Raw genomic sequence first — 14,331 nt, 5'->3', positions numbered from 1 at the left:
CACAACAAGAGAGCCCACACGCTGCAATGAAAGATCCCGTGTGCCGTGACTAAGATCCAATGCAGCCAAAAAATAAATATTAAAAAAAAAGGAAGGCAATATACCAAAAAATGGATTTTTCCTTTGTGCCTTAAAAAAAAAAAAGATGATGTCATGGCTGTTTTCACAGCACAATAAAATCTGGGGTCAAGAGCTGAAATAACGTACAAGTAACTCATTTTATGAAAAAGGTACTGGCAGCCTTCCATAGTTGTAGTCAGCAAAATCTGCACTGTTTTCATAAGGATTCTACTTCACCCTAGTGCATCACAAAGCAATCAAAATGAAAACTATCCACCAAGAAAAAGTAAAACATACTTTAAAACTGCTAGCTTGATTTTTATAAAATAGAAATGGTAAAAATAACTGTGAGTGAGTTGATATGAAACATCTCAGTGATCTGGACACCTTTAACAGAGATCTACCTCATGTCCCTACAGAGAAGGCCCTAGCAGGAGTTCCTGTGTACTCATCCTCATGGGCTTCCTCTCTGTCTGACCTGAAGAGCCAAGAGCCCTTGAAGTGGGACCTGTGTTCTTGTTATGTTTGATTCCCAATGCCCAGTGCAATGCCTGGCACACTAAAGGCCTTTTTAAAAGTTCAGTGAATTAATACATCTCCTAAATGTGACTACTGTCATTTATAAACTAAAGACAAAGAAAATTCATACTATTATCGCTTGACGAAAAGCTGGAAAAGAAATGTTTCCCTGAAGAAATTCCCTGCTTTCCAAAACAATTAATCAAACACCCTATGCAGAAAACGGAGCACATTCAATATTCCAGACATCCTAGGTCAGAGACATTCCCAGTGGTTACACTGTCAATGTACGTTGTGCTTCAGTTCCTGGGGACGATTCTCAGAATAAACTGAGATAGAGAGTATCTGGATGGAGGGGTCATCTAGTTCCCCTAAAGATGGACAGACTACCTTCATATCTCTCCTACTGAAGTAGACACTCAGTCTTAAAGGGAGTTCATTCTATGAGACTCAAGAATCATTTCTACTCTCCCTTCTTGCCTGAAGCTCTACGCAATAATAACCTGATTAATGGTATCACCTGGGAATGAGGTTGGCCTATTAACTAAAACATTCTTTAATCTTGGAAAGCATGGCTTAACCACAAAGTTCTTGCTAAGCTGCAAATACATACAGCTGTAACAAAACAAAAATATCTCTGCACATGCTTTATTAAAAAAAAAAAAAAGAGTGGGAGTAGCTAGTAAACAGGACTCTTTATTGCCTTTCTGTGCCTTTCCCACTTAACATCTGCTTCTCCCTGGTCTATACACTGGAAAAGGAAGAAAGGAAAGGAAATGCACACTGACAACATACCTATGTACCATACGCATTCAAAAGTTCTCTCACTGTGGCCTCACAACACTTCTAGTTAGACAAGACTGTTACTATTACTACTTCTGTTTCAACCGAAGAAAAAAAGTGAGTTCGGAGAATTTCACCAGCTTGATCCAGGGCTATACAGTTTGAGTGGCAAATTGCATCCAGACACTATATCCCTAATACCCAGCATTATACCAATAACTGACAACTAACTTACTTCAGTGAGAATAAAACGCCTAATGCAGCATTCGCATTTTTATAGCTTTATCGATATACATCATAAAATTCACCGACTTAAAGTGTACAGTTCAGTGGGTTTTAGTATATTCAGAGAGATGTGCAACCATCATCACGATCTAATTTTATAACATTTTCAACACCCAAAAAGAAACCCCACACACATTAGCAGTCAGTCCCCGTTCCTATTCCTCCCCTCCCCTACCACCTCTTTCTCTGGCTTCTTTCATTTAGCAAAACCTTTTCCAAGTTCATCCATTTGCAGCATGTATCAGTATTTCATTCTTTACTACCGGGTTTGTTTCCACTTTTCAGCTATTAAGAGTAATACTGCTACGGACATTCACATACCAATTTTTGTGTGAACATATATGTTCTTCAGCATTTGCATTTTCAAAAGGGTTTTCACAACATTCTCTCCTTTGCATCTTATAACTGCTTCATTTTGTGAGAGAGAACTGAGGCTGGGATCAGTTAAGTGACTTTGTCACCCACTGCTGGGTAACCCTCAGTGAACCTGCAGTAAACTCGCACCTTCTGGCTGAAGACCTGCTCATTCCTTACCACCACACTGCTTTGTCTCCTCCACAAGACATTTCAAGCAACAGCATGCGGATGAGAAACACCGTCTGCTTCGCTGAGGAGCTCCCTGAATCATTCTCCGTAAGTCGGTGCACAAGGCAAAGTTAAACTAAGCCTGATCAGATGAAGAGAAGGGGAGAACAAAGTGTCTGAGACCGGGTATTCCACAGGCGCCTCCCAGCGCCGGCCTCCTGCTCCCCATGGAAACACTGAAGGTTGCTACTGCAGGGTGCTGCGGAGGCACACATGGAGTCAACACCCACTGTGCGCTGCCTCTGAGGGCACCTCGGTCCTGTCCGCATGTGCCTGTGGGCTCGATTCCCACATCAGCCTGAAGCTCCCAGGCCCCCACAGCTCCCAAGGCCTCGACGCAGAGCTAAGCTGTTCTGAAAGGGGGACAGTATTTGGGGAGCATATACGGTCAGTTGTATAAACCCCCTTTTCCAACCTCCTGAAACAGTTCCTAGGCTTATAATACTTTTGGTAATAAGGTTCAGAAACATGGTTAATAATTACATTAGTAATATGTAGCAGCCACTTACTAGGTAGCTTTTATGCATTTAATTCATTTAATCCTCACAATAACTGTGTAAGATAGGTACTGTGATTACCTCTTTGTTACACGTCAACACTTTCTTATGTGGGGAATACATGTAGTTGGTGGGAATATAAACTGGCATAACTCCTTAGGAGGGTAATTTGGAAACAGCTATGGAAACTAAAAGTACAAATATCCTTGAACCAGGCAATTTCACCTCTGAGACTATATCTACAGATATACTTCACAGTGCCCAAAGACAAAGAATATTAACTGAAAAAGTTTATAACAGTAAAAATCTGGAAGCTAACACCTATCAATACAGCAGTGATTAAATAAATTGTATTGTTAAGACGAAATACCTGAGACTATTAAAGAGAACAAAATAGATTTATGTGTGCTGCTACTGAGTATTCGCCAAGATGTATTAAGGAGGAGCAAAATCAATATCATTATGCGTAACAATTTATTTTTTAAAGAAGGTATATATACACACCACCACTCTGGCTGTATGCTCTTGGGCAAGTTATAATACTTAACCTGTCTCATAGCTCCCTCGTCTGCAAAATGGGACAACAACAATACTTCCCATGGAGTACTCAATAAAAATTAACTGTGGCTATTATTAAACTTAATGATTATTTAATTATGACACTACTAATAATAACAATAATTTTGCCATTATTAGATGGTCTCCACCAAAAAACTCAATTTCATATCTACACTACCCAGTGCCAGGCATTACACAAGTATAGGGAAACTGGCAAACAGCACCTGCTCTGCTTCCCCATCTAGTTCACAGCCCACCAGGGTTTTCTTTTCCAGATGTCTAGCCTACATGGCCTGCCCCCACCAACAGGCAACAAGAAACCATATACAGTGAGACGGGTCTCCACTGCCCAGATGCTTTCCCCCAAAAGCACACAGATTCGATCTCTGATCAAACATCACCTCCTTAGAGAAGCCTACCTCCCTCCCCAATCTGAAACAGATCCTTGCTGCCACCATTCTCCATTCCCTTATATCCTGTTCCCTTAACCAGTTCCATGGTCTTCACAGCAGTTGTTACTATCTGACATTACAGTATTTCTTTATTACCTAACCTCTCTTTCTAGAATATAAGTTCCCAAGAAAGGACAGTGTGTCTCATTCCCTGCTCTGTTCAGTGCCCAGAATAGTACCCAGCGTATAGTAGGTGCTCAATAACTATAGGTGAAGAGATGGGACTGCAAGTTAATGAAAGCTACAGAATGGAAAATATGCTTGCAAAATAACATTTTAAAAATTACTGTCATTTTATCCTGGCAGACTAGGTTCTCAAGACACTGTTCAGTTAAAAGTTAAGTGGGCTTCCCTGGTGGCGCAGTGGTTAAGAATCCGCCTGCCAATGCAGGGGACATGGGTTCAACCCCTGGCCCGGGAAGATCCCACATGCCGCGGAGCAACTAAGCCCGTGCACCACAACTACTGAGCCAGCGTTCTAGAGCCCATGCTCTGCAACGAGAGAAGCCAGGACAATGAGAAGCCCGCGCTCCGCAATGAAGAGTAGCTCCCGCTTGCCTCAACTAGAGAAAGCCCATGAGCAGCAACGAAGACCCAATACAGCCAAAAATAAAAACAAATTAATTAATTAATTTAAAAAAAGTGTCCTCCACACTCCAGTCCTACTGTATTTTAAAATGCTATTCTTTTCCTATGTAGCTTAAATTCATACAAAATCATGTCAAAATATGCTCAACACTTTGAAGCTAACAGATATCAAAGACAATATTATACATTAGTCACAACACTTGTTTAAAAAGGCACTTCTGGAATAAATAAAGCTCAAAGGGCAAAACTGAGTTAAACTTGCTTCCTTTCATTCCTTCCAACTCAAGTTTCCTGCATGTAGAAGGTCAGAACAAGCATTAACTATTAAACAGTTTTGTTAAAGTTTAATATTATGCTATGTTAAGATACCTAAATATTTTAAGGAGCCATGTGTTAGCCAGCAAGCACTGAACAAACTAAGCAAGTATTAGCATGTTTAATCTGTCTGCTACTTAACCAAATCTTAGATTCCATTTTTAAAACCTTAGACGATAGGAAATTCAAAAAAAGACATCCCTTCTACTTGCCAAAATAACTTGCCAAAGCATGGAGGAAAATAAAAAACAAAATGATATATATGATTCAAAGAAAAGTGCTGTTGTTGTTGTTGTTTCACTGACTTCAGATCTCAAGGAAGCTAGGAATTTAATTTATGTAAAAAGAAAAAGAAAATGCTGCCATTCACCATCTCCAACGCAGGAAAAATTTTAAAGTCCTACTGCTAACATAACAGAACAAAGCTTAAGAACGTTTATAGGAAGAAATAATGATTCAGAACCCAACAATGTAAAATTTATGATGTCTGGAATCCAATAAAAAATTACCTAACAAGCAAAGAAGCAGGAAAATATGACCCATATTGAAGAGATAAATCAATCAAACCAACCCAGAACTGAAAGAGAAGTTAAAATTAGTGGACAAGGTCACTAAAACAGTTAGTACAACTGTATTACATATGTTCAAAATCTCAAGTAGAGAGATGAAAGATATAAATATGATACGAATTGAACTTCTAAAGATGAAAGCTACACCATGTAAGATGAAAAATTACACTGAACAAGATTAATGATAGATTAAACATTGTAGAAGAGAGAGTAGTGAGTATGAAGACAGAGCAATAAAAAACAACCAAAACAAAACATAAAGGGAAAAGACAAATAAATGAACAAAGCATCTGTGAGCTGTGGGGCAACTTTAAATGGTCTAACATGAATGGGACTGGAGTCCTCAAAGGCAACATGGAGAAGGAAACGTGAAAAATTAACGGCCAAAATTTTCTCAAGTTTGACAACACTATAAACCCACAGATCCAAGAAAGCAGCTCAATGAACCCCAAGCACAAGAAACACGAAAAAAACTACTGAATACAAAAGCACATCAAAATACTATAAAATTGCTCAAAACCAGTGATAGGGAAAATCTTAAAAGCAGCCAAAGAAAAAGACGTGTTATGTAGAAGAAGAAAGATAAGGATGACAGCAGACTGCTTGTAGGAGGTGATGCAAGCAAGAAGACAGTGAAGGGCTTCCCTGATGGTGCAGTGGTTAAGAATCCACCCGCCAACGCAGAGGACACGGGTTCGAGCCCTGGTCCGCGAAGATCCTGCATGCCGCGGAGCAACTAAGCCCGTGCGCCACAACTACTGAGCCTGTGCTCTGGAGCCCATGAGCCACAACTACTGAGCTCATGTGCCACAACTACTGAAGCCCACGTGCCTAGAGCCCGTGCTCCGCAGCAAGAGAAGCCAACGCAATGAAAAGCCCACACACTGCAGCGAAGAGTAGCCCCCCGCTCGCCGCAACTAGAGAAAGCCCACGCGCAGCAACGAAGACCCCAACGCAGCCAAAAAATAAATATATTAAAAAAAAAAAAAAAAAGACAGTGAAGCAACATCTTTAAAGTAAAACTAAAAGATTTTACCCCAAGGTTTTGAGTTTCCAGACCTTTGGCTCAAATCTATAATTTTGTGTAGTAAGCTTCTGTGGCAACGGCACCTCTGAATTACAAGCATTACATTTTCTCAAACAGTATCATCTCATATGGCAAGATGAGCTACAATATGTATAGCATCTGCTTTTTCAGTACAATGTTTCACACCCAAAAGGCATGAGATAAATAATTGTTGGGGGTGAATTTAAGAGAAATTACTGCACCATTAGCAATGCTTCCTCTCTCCTTTTTGCCCCCAAGTATATTCTAAATATGTGATAATAAATCACACACTTGAGCAGCACCTATCACTTACAAAGTACTTTTTCATTTAATCATCATACAAATTCTTTCAAGTAGTTAAGGAAGGTATTATCATCACTGCACAAATGGGGAAACTTAAGTTCAGAAAAAGAGAAGTGATGTGCCCAAGGATAAGAGGTGGAGGAAGTGATGGAGGTGAGGGTAGGAAAGGGGCTTTGCCATTTCTTGGGTTCTTCCTCTGGGCCAGGTTTAATGCTAGCTTAAGATTAATTTGGCAAAATTTACAGCAATATGGATGGACCTAGAGATTATCATACTAAGTGAAGTAAGTCAGACAAAGACAATATATGATATCACTTATATGTGGAATCTAAAAAGATGATACAAATGAACTTATTTACAAAACAGAAACAGACTCACAGACTTAGAAAACAAACTTAGGGTTACCAAAAGGGAAAGGTCAGGGGAGGGATAAACCAGGAGTCTGGAATTAACATATACACACTACCATACATAAAATAATCAACAAGGACCTACTGTATGGCACAAGGAACTCTACTCAATATTCTGTAATAACCTACATGGGAAAAGAATCTGGAAAAAAAGGATATATGTATATGCATAACTGAATCACTTTGCTGTACACCTGATACTAACACAATATTGTAAATCAACTGTACTCCAAAATAAAATAAAAATTAAATTAAAAAATATTAATTTGGCAAAGAAAGTTATACAACTAGGTGTAACCAGGTGTTTCTAACTCCAAGTAGCTCTTACTATGGAACCATAGCTGAAATATATTAAACTAAAGGACAAACACGAAATATAAAAATTCATTCTGGGATAGAACTAGAATAATGAAGTTGAAAATTCTACTCAAAGAAGAATAAAGCAGATTTCTTGAAGAAAGAACAGTCTTTATTTCATTTATTATAATGGACAAAGCCCCCAGTGATAGCCCTGCAGCCAATACCATGTGGCATCTCAGGACAGTATTTCTCCTACATAGTTCCTTACTGTAGACCAAAGCAGGATGCAACGAAAGAAAGTCCACTGGCAGACAAAACAATTAAGTCCAAGAGGCAGATGTCTAATTTGATCTAATGATAAAATTTAAACTCCGGGCAGAAATCAGCAAATGATGCCCCGCTTGAAGCCAAATCCAGCCCACTGCCTGTTTTTATAAGGGTCACAAGCTTTGATTTTTAAAGGCTAAAAAAAAATTATATGAAACATAAATATATGATAGACATGAAAATCAATTCAAATTTCAGCATCCACAAATACGGTTTTATGGGACAGTCATGCTCATTCACTTACATATCATCTATGGCTGCTTTCATGCAACAACAGCAGAGCTGAGTAGTTGCAAGAGAGATCATACAGCGCTCAAAGCCTAAAATATTTATTACCTGGCCCTTTACAGAAAGTCTGTCAACACTTGCTTTAAGGGAACAGATGGGCCTTTAATAATTTGCCATGAACATTATTTCTCACAACTAAGCTCTTAAAAAATTAGAGCTTCCCTGGTGGCGCAGTGGTTAAGAATCCGCCTGCCAATGCAGGGGACATGGGTTCAAACCCTCGTCTGGGAAGATCCCACATGCCACGGAGCAACTAAGCCCGTGCACCACAACTACTGAACCTGTGCTCTAAAGCCCGTGAGCCACAACTACTAAGCCCGTGAGCCACAACTACTGAGCCCACGAGCCACAACTACTGAAGCCCATGCACCCAGAGCCTGCACTCCGCCACAAGACAAGCCATCGCAATGAGAAGTCCGCGCACTGCAATGAAGAGTAGCCCCCTCCTGCCGCGACTAGAGAAAGCCCACGCGCAGCAACGAAGACCCAACGCAGCCAAAAATAAATAAATTTATAAAAAAGAAAAAAATGCCATTATCAGACAAGATATTTGTGTTGAATGTTCATTAAAAAGCAGTCATATCTTCTTGAATAAAGTATGGTACAACCACATAAGGGAGCACAATGCAACTGGAAGAAGGAATGAGAAATATGTCTATATTATAGTCTGGCATGGATGCCAAATGGTAAGTGAAAAAAAGCCTGGTGGGATTAGGGAAATGCAAATCAAAACTACAACGAGATACCACCTCATACCCATTAGGATGACTATTATGGCCACTGTCAATAAAAAGAAAAGAAATGTTGGCAAGGATGTGAAAAAACTGGAGCCCTTCTGCTCTGCTGGTGGGAATGTAAAATGGTACAGCCACTGTGGAAAACAGTACAGTGGTTCTCCCAAATTTTTTAAACAGAATTACCGTATGATCCAGCAATTCCACTCCGGGGTATATAACCCAAAGAACTGAAAGTAGGGTTTCAAAGAGATATCTGTACATCCATGTTTACAGCAGCAGTATTCACAATAGCTGAAATGTGGAAGCAACCCAACTGTCTACTGAGGGATGAATGAATAAACAAAATGTGGTATTTACATACAATGGAATGTTATTCAGCCTTAAAAAGTAAGAAAATCCTGATACATTCTATAACATGGATGAACCTCGAGAACATTATGATAAATAAAATAAGTCAGACAGAGAAAGACAAATACTGTATGGTCCCACTTATACATGGAATCTAAAAACAAGACAAAAAGCAATTCCTTAGTCGGTATTTTATAATAACTATAAATGGAGTATAACCTTTAAAAATTGTTTATCACTACCTATAACTTATATGATATTGTACATCAAGTTACTTCAATTAAAAAAAAGAAAAAAAGATAAAAAAAAAAAGCAATTCCTAAACATTGAAAGCAAAATAAAAAACGAACACTACACATCCAGTGGTGGCAAAATCATGGAGTAACTATTCAAAGTGACTTTAAAACACAATAATCTGACTACATATTCCAAATAAGGATGCAAAAAAACCTCTTAAATACTTTATATCAGTTGCTGGTAGTGTTCGTATTACTCTTCTGACACTGAAGTATGTACAGTGTGGGATAAAACAATGAGTAATTAGAATCAAGATGTTTGTCTTAGAAGAAAAAAAGGTACAGGTGCAAGATCAAGAAGGTTAAATAGAATTCTGTCCTCTTGCTTTACAACTAAAAATGTCAGTAATCCATGATGTGTGCACTGAAAAGACCTAGAAACAATGATCAACTTAGTAGCAATGAACAACTCCAGGGCACAGATTGTGATTACTAAATACTATTTTTTCTTTAAAAGAAACCAAGGCCCCTTGGAGAAATGATGATTCCAGGGCTGGGACAGAAAATGTACAAGGTGAGCCTGGTGCAGTTTGTCATACCAGAAAGAAGAGCAATCAAAGACTATTAAGAGTTGTGTCTAAAGGATTTAGGAGCCGATTTGAACAGATTCCTATTGGACAACGATGGAACAAGTTGAGCCTCAATAAGGATCTACAATGAATTGAACCATATCAAATACATTTAAATCCATGAGTTCACAAGGACACAAATACATATACACAATTCATTGACTATTTTTGGAGGACACCAACTCATTATTTTGAAAACTAATAAAAAATGGAGCAGAATTAAGCATTTACCTTGCTTTTCCTTAAAGAGTTATAATTCAAGATAACCAAATTACGAAGGAGGGGAAATTACTCTTTATAGAAATATTCAGCTAATCAATGATGAAGTTATATAATTAAAATATCAACATTTTTTAATGCCTAATGAAATAATGACTCTAAACATTGAGCATCAAGGGCTCCTAACAAGAAGAAAGACTACTTGCAGCAGCATGGATGTACCTAGAGATTATCATACTAAGTGAAATAAGCCAGACAGAGACAGACATATGATATGATATATCATACATATTATAGCATATGATATCACTTTAGTGAAATCTAAAAAAATGATACAAATGAACTTATTTACAAAACAGAAATAGACTCACAGACTGAGAAAACAAACTTATGGTTACCGAAGCGGAAAGGGGGATGGGGTAAGATAAATTAGGAATTTGGGATTAACAGATACACACTACTATGCATAAAGTAGATAAACAAGTGCCTACTGGATAGCACAGGGATCTATTCAGTATCTTGTAATAACCTATATTGGAAAAGAATCTGAAAAGTATATGTGAGTCACTTTGATGTACACCTGAAACACTGTAAATCAACTATATTCAATTAAAAAAAAAAGACTACTAATCCTTATCTGCCTACTAACCTATGAAGTCTTCTTGCCAAAAATAAATCAAACCTGAATCTGACTACTCCTTCAGCTCTAACTAAATTAGATTACATTTACAGCAAATTCTGTGTAACTACAGAAGAATAAAATCCAGACTGTGTGTAATTCCACAGCACAAACCACCAATTTCAGCAACAAATAAATTACAACAGATAACAAAAGATGGAGGAGCCTATAGATTAAAATAAGCCACAATGTATGAATAGCATTTGGATCCTGATTCAAACTGTTAAAATCAAGAAAATTTCAACACTAGTTGGATATTTGAAGGTAATAAGGAATTCTGTGATAGTGGTATCTGTATTTATCTTTTTTAAAAGATGTATATAGATATACATACAGAAATACTTAACGGCTAAAATGATATGACATCTGGGTTTGGGGGTACAGATAAAGCAAAACTGGCCATGAGTTAATAACTGCTGAAGCTGGATCAGGGTAAAGAGACGTTTACTATACTAGTCTCTCTACATGTGTGGGAAGAATTAAACATGTAAAAATAAATAAACAAGTCCACATACTCAGCCATAAAAAGGAACAAAATTGGGTCATTTGTAGAGACATGGATGGATCCAGAGACTGTCATACAGAGTGAAGTAAGTCAGAAAAAGAAAAACAAATATCGTATATTAACGCATATATGTGGAACCTAGAAAAACAGTACAGATGAACCGGTTTGCAGGGCAGAAATAGAGACACAGAAGTAGAGAACAAACGTATGGACACCAAGGGGGGAAAGTGGCAGGGCTGGTGTGATGAATTGGGAAATTGGGATTGACATGTATACACTAATATGTATAAAATAGATAACTAGTAAGACCCTGCTGTATAAAAAAATAAATACAATAAAACTCAAAAATTCAAAAATTCAAAATAAATAAATAAACAAGTCCAGTTAAACTCTAAGTTTCACATAATAAAAATGTATTTTATATATTTATTGTCAAACTTAAAAAATTATGACGATCAATAAAATTTTAACATTGGCTGGATATTTAATTTTTTAAATTTTTTTAAAGTATCTTTTAAAGCATTTCAGTATTTTCTGATTCAATACAAGGACTACTTGAAAGAACTAACTAAAAACTAACAACCAATCTAAAGAAACAGTTTTTATAGTAAAATCAATAACAAAAAACTGAATACCAAACAAAACCTTACCAATATCGGATAGCATCAAAGAGTTAAAGGAGAAACGGTGAGCTGTATAAATTATATTTTAGAAAGGAAACTATCCCACCTTTTGGAGACTGGGTAGAATTTAGATTCCTGTCATTCAATGAGCCTCTGTAACTAAAACCACACAAGTAGTAAAACAAATCATACCATTTGTCCCGCTGTAACCCACGTCAAAACTCTGAAAAGCAGTTGGGACTGCCAAAACCATCCACTTCCTTAAAAAACAACTTTACTATGGAATATTACTCAGCCATAAAAAGAAACAAAATTGAGTTATTTGTAGTGAGGTGGATGGACCTAGAGTCTGTCGTACAGAGTGAAGTAAGCCACAAAGAGAAAAACAAATACCGTATGCTAACACATATATATGGAATCTAAAAAAAAAGAATGGTCATGAAGAACCTAGGGGCAAGATGGGAATAAAGACGCAGACCTACTAGAGAATGGACTTGAGGACACAGCGAGGGGGAAGGGTAAGCTGGGACAAAGTGAGAGAGTGGCACGGACATATATACACTACAAATGTAAGCTAGCTAGTGGGAAGCAGCCGCATAGCACAGGGAGATCAGCTTTGTGACCACCTAGAGGGGTGGGATAGGGAGGGTGGGAGGGAGCCGCAAGAGGGAGGAGCTATGGGGATATATGTATACATATAGCTGATTCACTTTGTTATACAGCAGAAACTAACACTCCATTGTAAAGCAATTATACTCCAATAAAGATGCTAAAAAAAAAAAAAAAAAAAAAACTTTACTATTCTAGTTTAACCCACAGTCAGAATACTAAGATTCTGGATTTTAAAAAGTAATTTACACGTGGGCTGGCACTTGCCCATTAACTAAAGACTGCAGTTATTACAATCCCACCCTCATACAATTCACCCTCTTTGCCTGGGATGCCCTCCCCTCTTTGGTGCCTGCTGAACCCCAGCTCACCGACTCCGACTCGTTTTCACTGGGGGCTTCTACTGATGTGTTCAGCAAAGAAGACAGCCTACTTCCTATCCCCATTAAGATTTAACCCACTTTTCACCCGCAAAAAAAACCTTTCTGTAACAACTTATCAGCACTGCACACCGCTCTCAGCTATGTTTTTGGTTCTTGGGGATATGACAAATTGCTTTATGTCATTTAGGCATAAAATCATATGGTCACACCACCAGCCGTTGCAGGTTAACCGTAATGCTTACTTTAAGGTAAGACTGCATGAAGTGAACACAAAGACCTGTAAAATATCTTGAGCCATGAATTACAAGAGCAAAAATAAAAGTAATTGCTAAAGGCAGAGACCCTCTGACCACCCCCCCGCCGCCCCACCAAAAGAAACGAAAAAGAAAGGAAGGAAGGAGAGGGCGAGATGACCAACAGCTCCGTCTCTAATAAAGTTGCAGGACAACCCTATTACCATCCGTAGGCAGATGTGGCTTTTCTCTTTGGGCAGAAGCTGTCGTTTTTTCAAAAAAACGAGAGCAGACGGGCAGAATCCGGATGCCCGCGTCTGTCTACGTCTGTGCTCGAACCCTGGAGCCCTCAGCCCTGCGGGCCACGGACCCGGCGGCCGCGAGCACCGCGCTGACCCAACGTCCGGCCCGGATCCTCCTTTCCCACACGGACGCCCGAAGCCCACCACCCAGTCCACCGACGAGATGCCCAGGCGTTCCCACAGACCAGCCCGTGCGACGAAGGGTCTGCAGGGCGTCGGCCCCTCTGCGCCAGTCAAGGCCGACGGCCGAACGGCGGGGACACCCCCCCGCCCGCCCAGGACGGCCCCCGGGGCCGCCTCCACCCTCCGCGCCTCCGCCACAGGCCCCGCCGCCCGGCTTGGAGCCCCGGGCCTGCCGCTGTCCTGCGCACGGGCCTCACCTCAGGGTCGAATCGCGGGCAGCACGCGAGCTACCAGGTCTGAGCGCGGCCGCCGCCCGTCCGCTCCGGCTCCGCCCCCTGTCCGCCGCGCTTGCCCGGCCGGCAGCCCCCACCCGCCCGCCCGGCCTCCCGCCCCCTCAGCCCTCCGCTCAGCCCCAGAAGCCCGAGCTGGGTGCGGCCTGCTGCGCCGCAGGCTAACAACGCACCACCCCCATAGGCCCAGCCCTTGCTGCACCTCCCAGCAACGCGTGCTGCTATTGGCTGAGAGCGGGCGGGAGAGGTGGGGCAGGGCCTGGGCGGGAGGGGTTGCCTCCTCTGGCCACCGCCTTTCCGGGGACGGACTTCGGGGGCCACGGACTTCGGGGGCCGCGCCCTCCCCCTGCGGACAAAGCAGGGGCCCAAGTGTGGGGACGGGCAGTCGCAGCCCCACATGCCTCGTCGCTGAAGCAGGCCGGGCCGTCGTGCCAGCGGCGCCCGCTCACCCAGAGCCGCTCCGTCACTCATTCATTGTTGCTGGTCAGGCTCGTGGAGGTCTCCTGCGGGCCAGATTCGTGCGATGCG

The 14,331-nt window shown here is 40.5% G+C and overlaps 1 protein-coding gene across 3 annotated transcripts in view; it reads right to left on the bottom strand.

Annotated features, from left to right (window-relative positions):
* ADD1 (adducin 1) overlaps positions 1-13,868 on the bottom strand; it is a 75,027-nt gene extending 61,159 nt beyond the window's left edge. For 2 of the 3 annotated variants that reach the window (XM_061191897.1, XM_061191900.1), the window contains exon 1: positions 13,771-13,868. The gene's annotated coding sequence lies outside the window, so the exon portion shown is untranslated. Of the gene's footprint in view, positions 1-13,312; positions 13,598-13,770 lie in introns of those variants that run through there. The other variant, XM_061191898.1, reaches the window with a different exon arrangement.
* Between the last annotated feature and the right edge of the window lie 463 nt (positions 13,869-14,331).

This window comes from Eubalaena glacialis, chromosome 5 (genome assembly GCF_028564815.1).
Source record: "Eubalaena glacialis isolate mEubGla1 chromosome 5, mEubGla1.1.hap2.+ XY, whole genome shotgun sequence".
In the NCBI taxonomy this organism is placed as follows: Eukaryota; Metazoa; Chordata; class Mammalia; order Artiodactyla; family Balaenidae; genus Eubalaena; species Eubalaena glacialis.
Note: the sequence above shows the minus strand (reverse complement) of the source record. Positions and strands in the feature narration are given on the sequence as shown.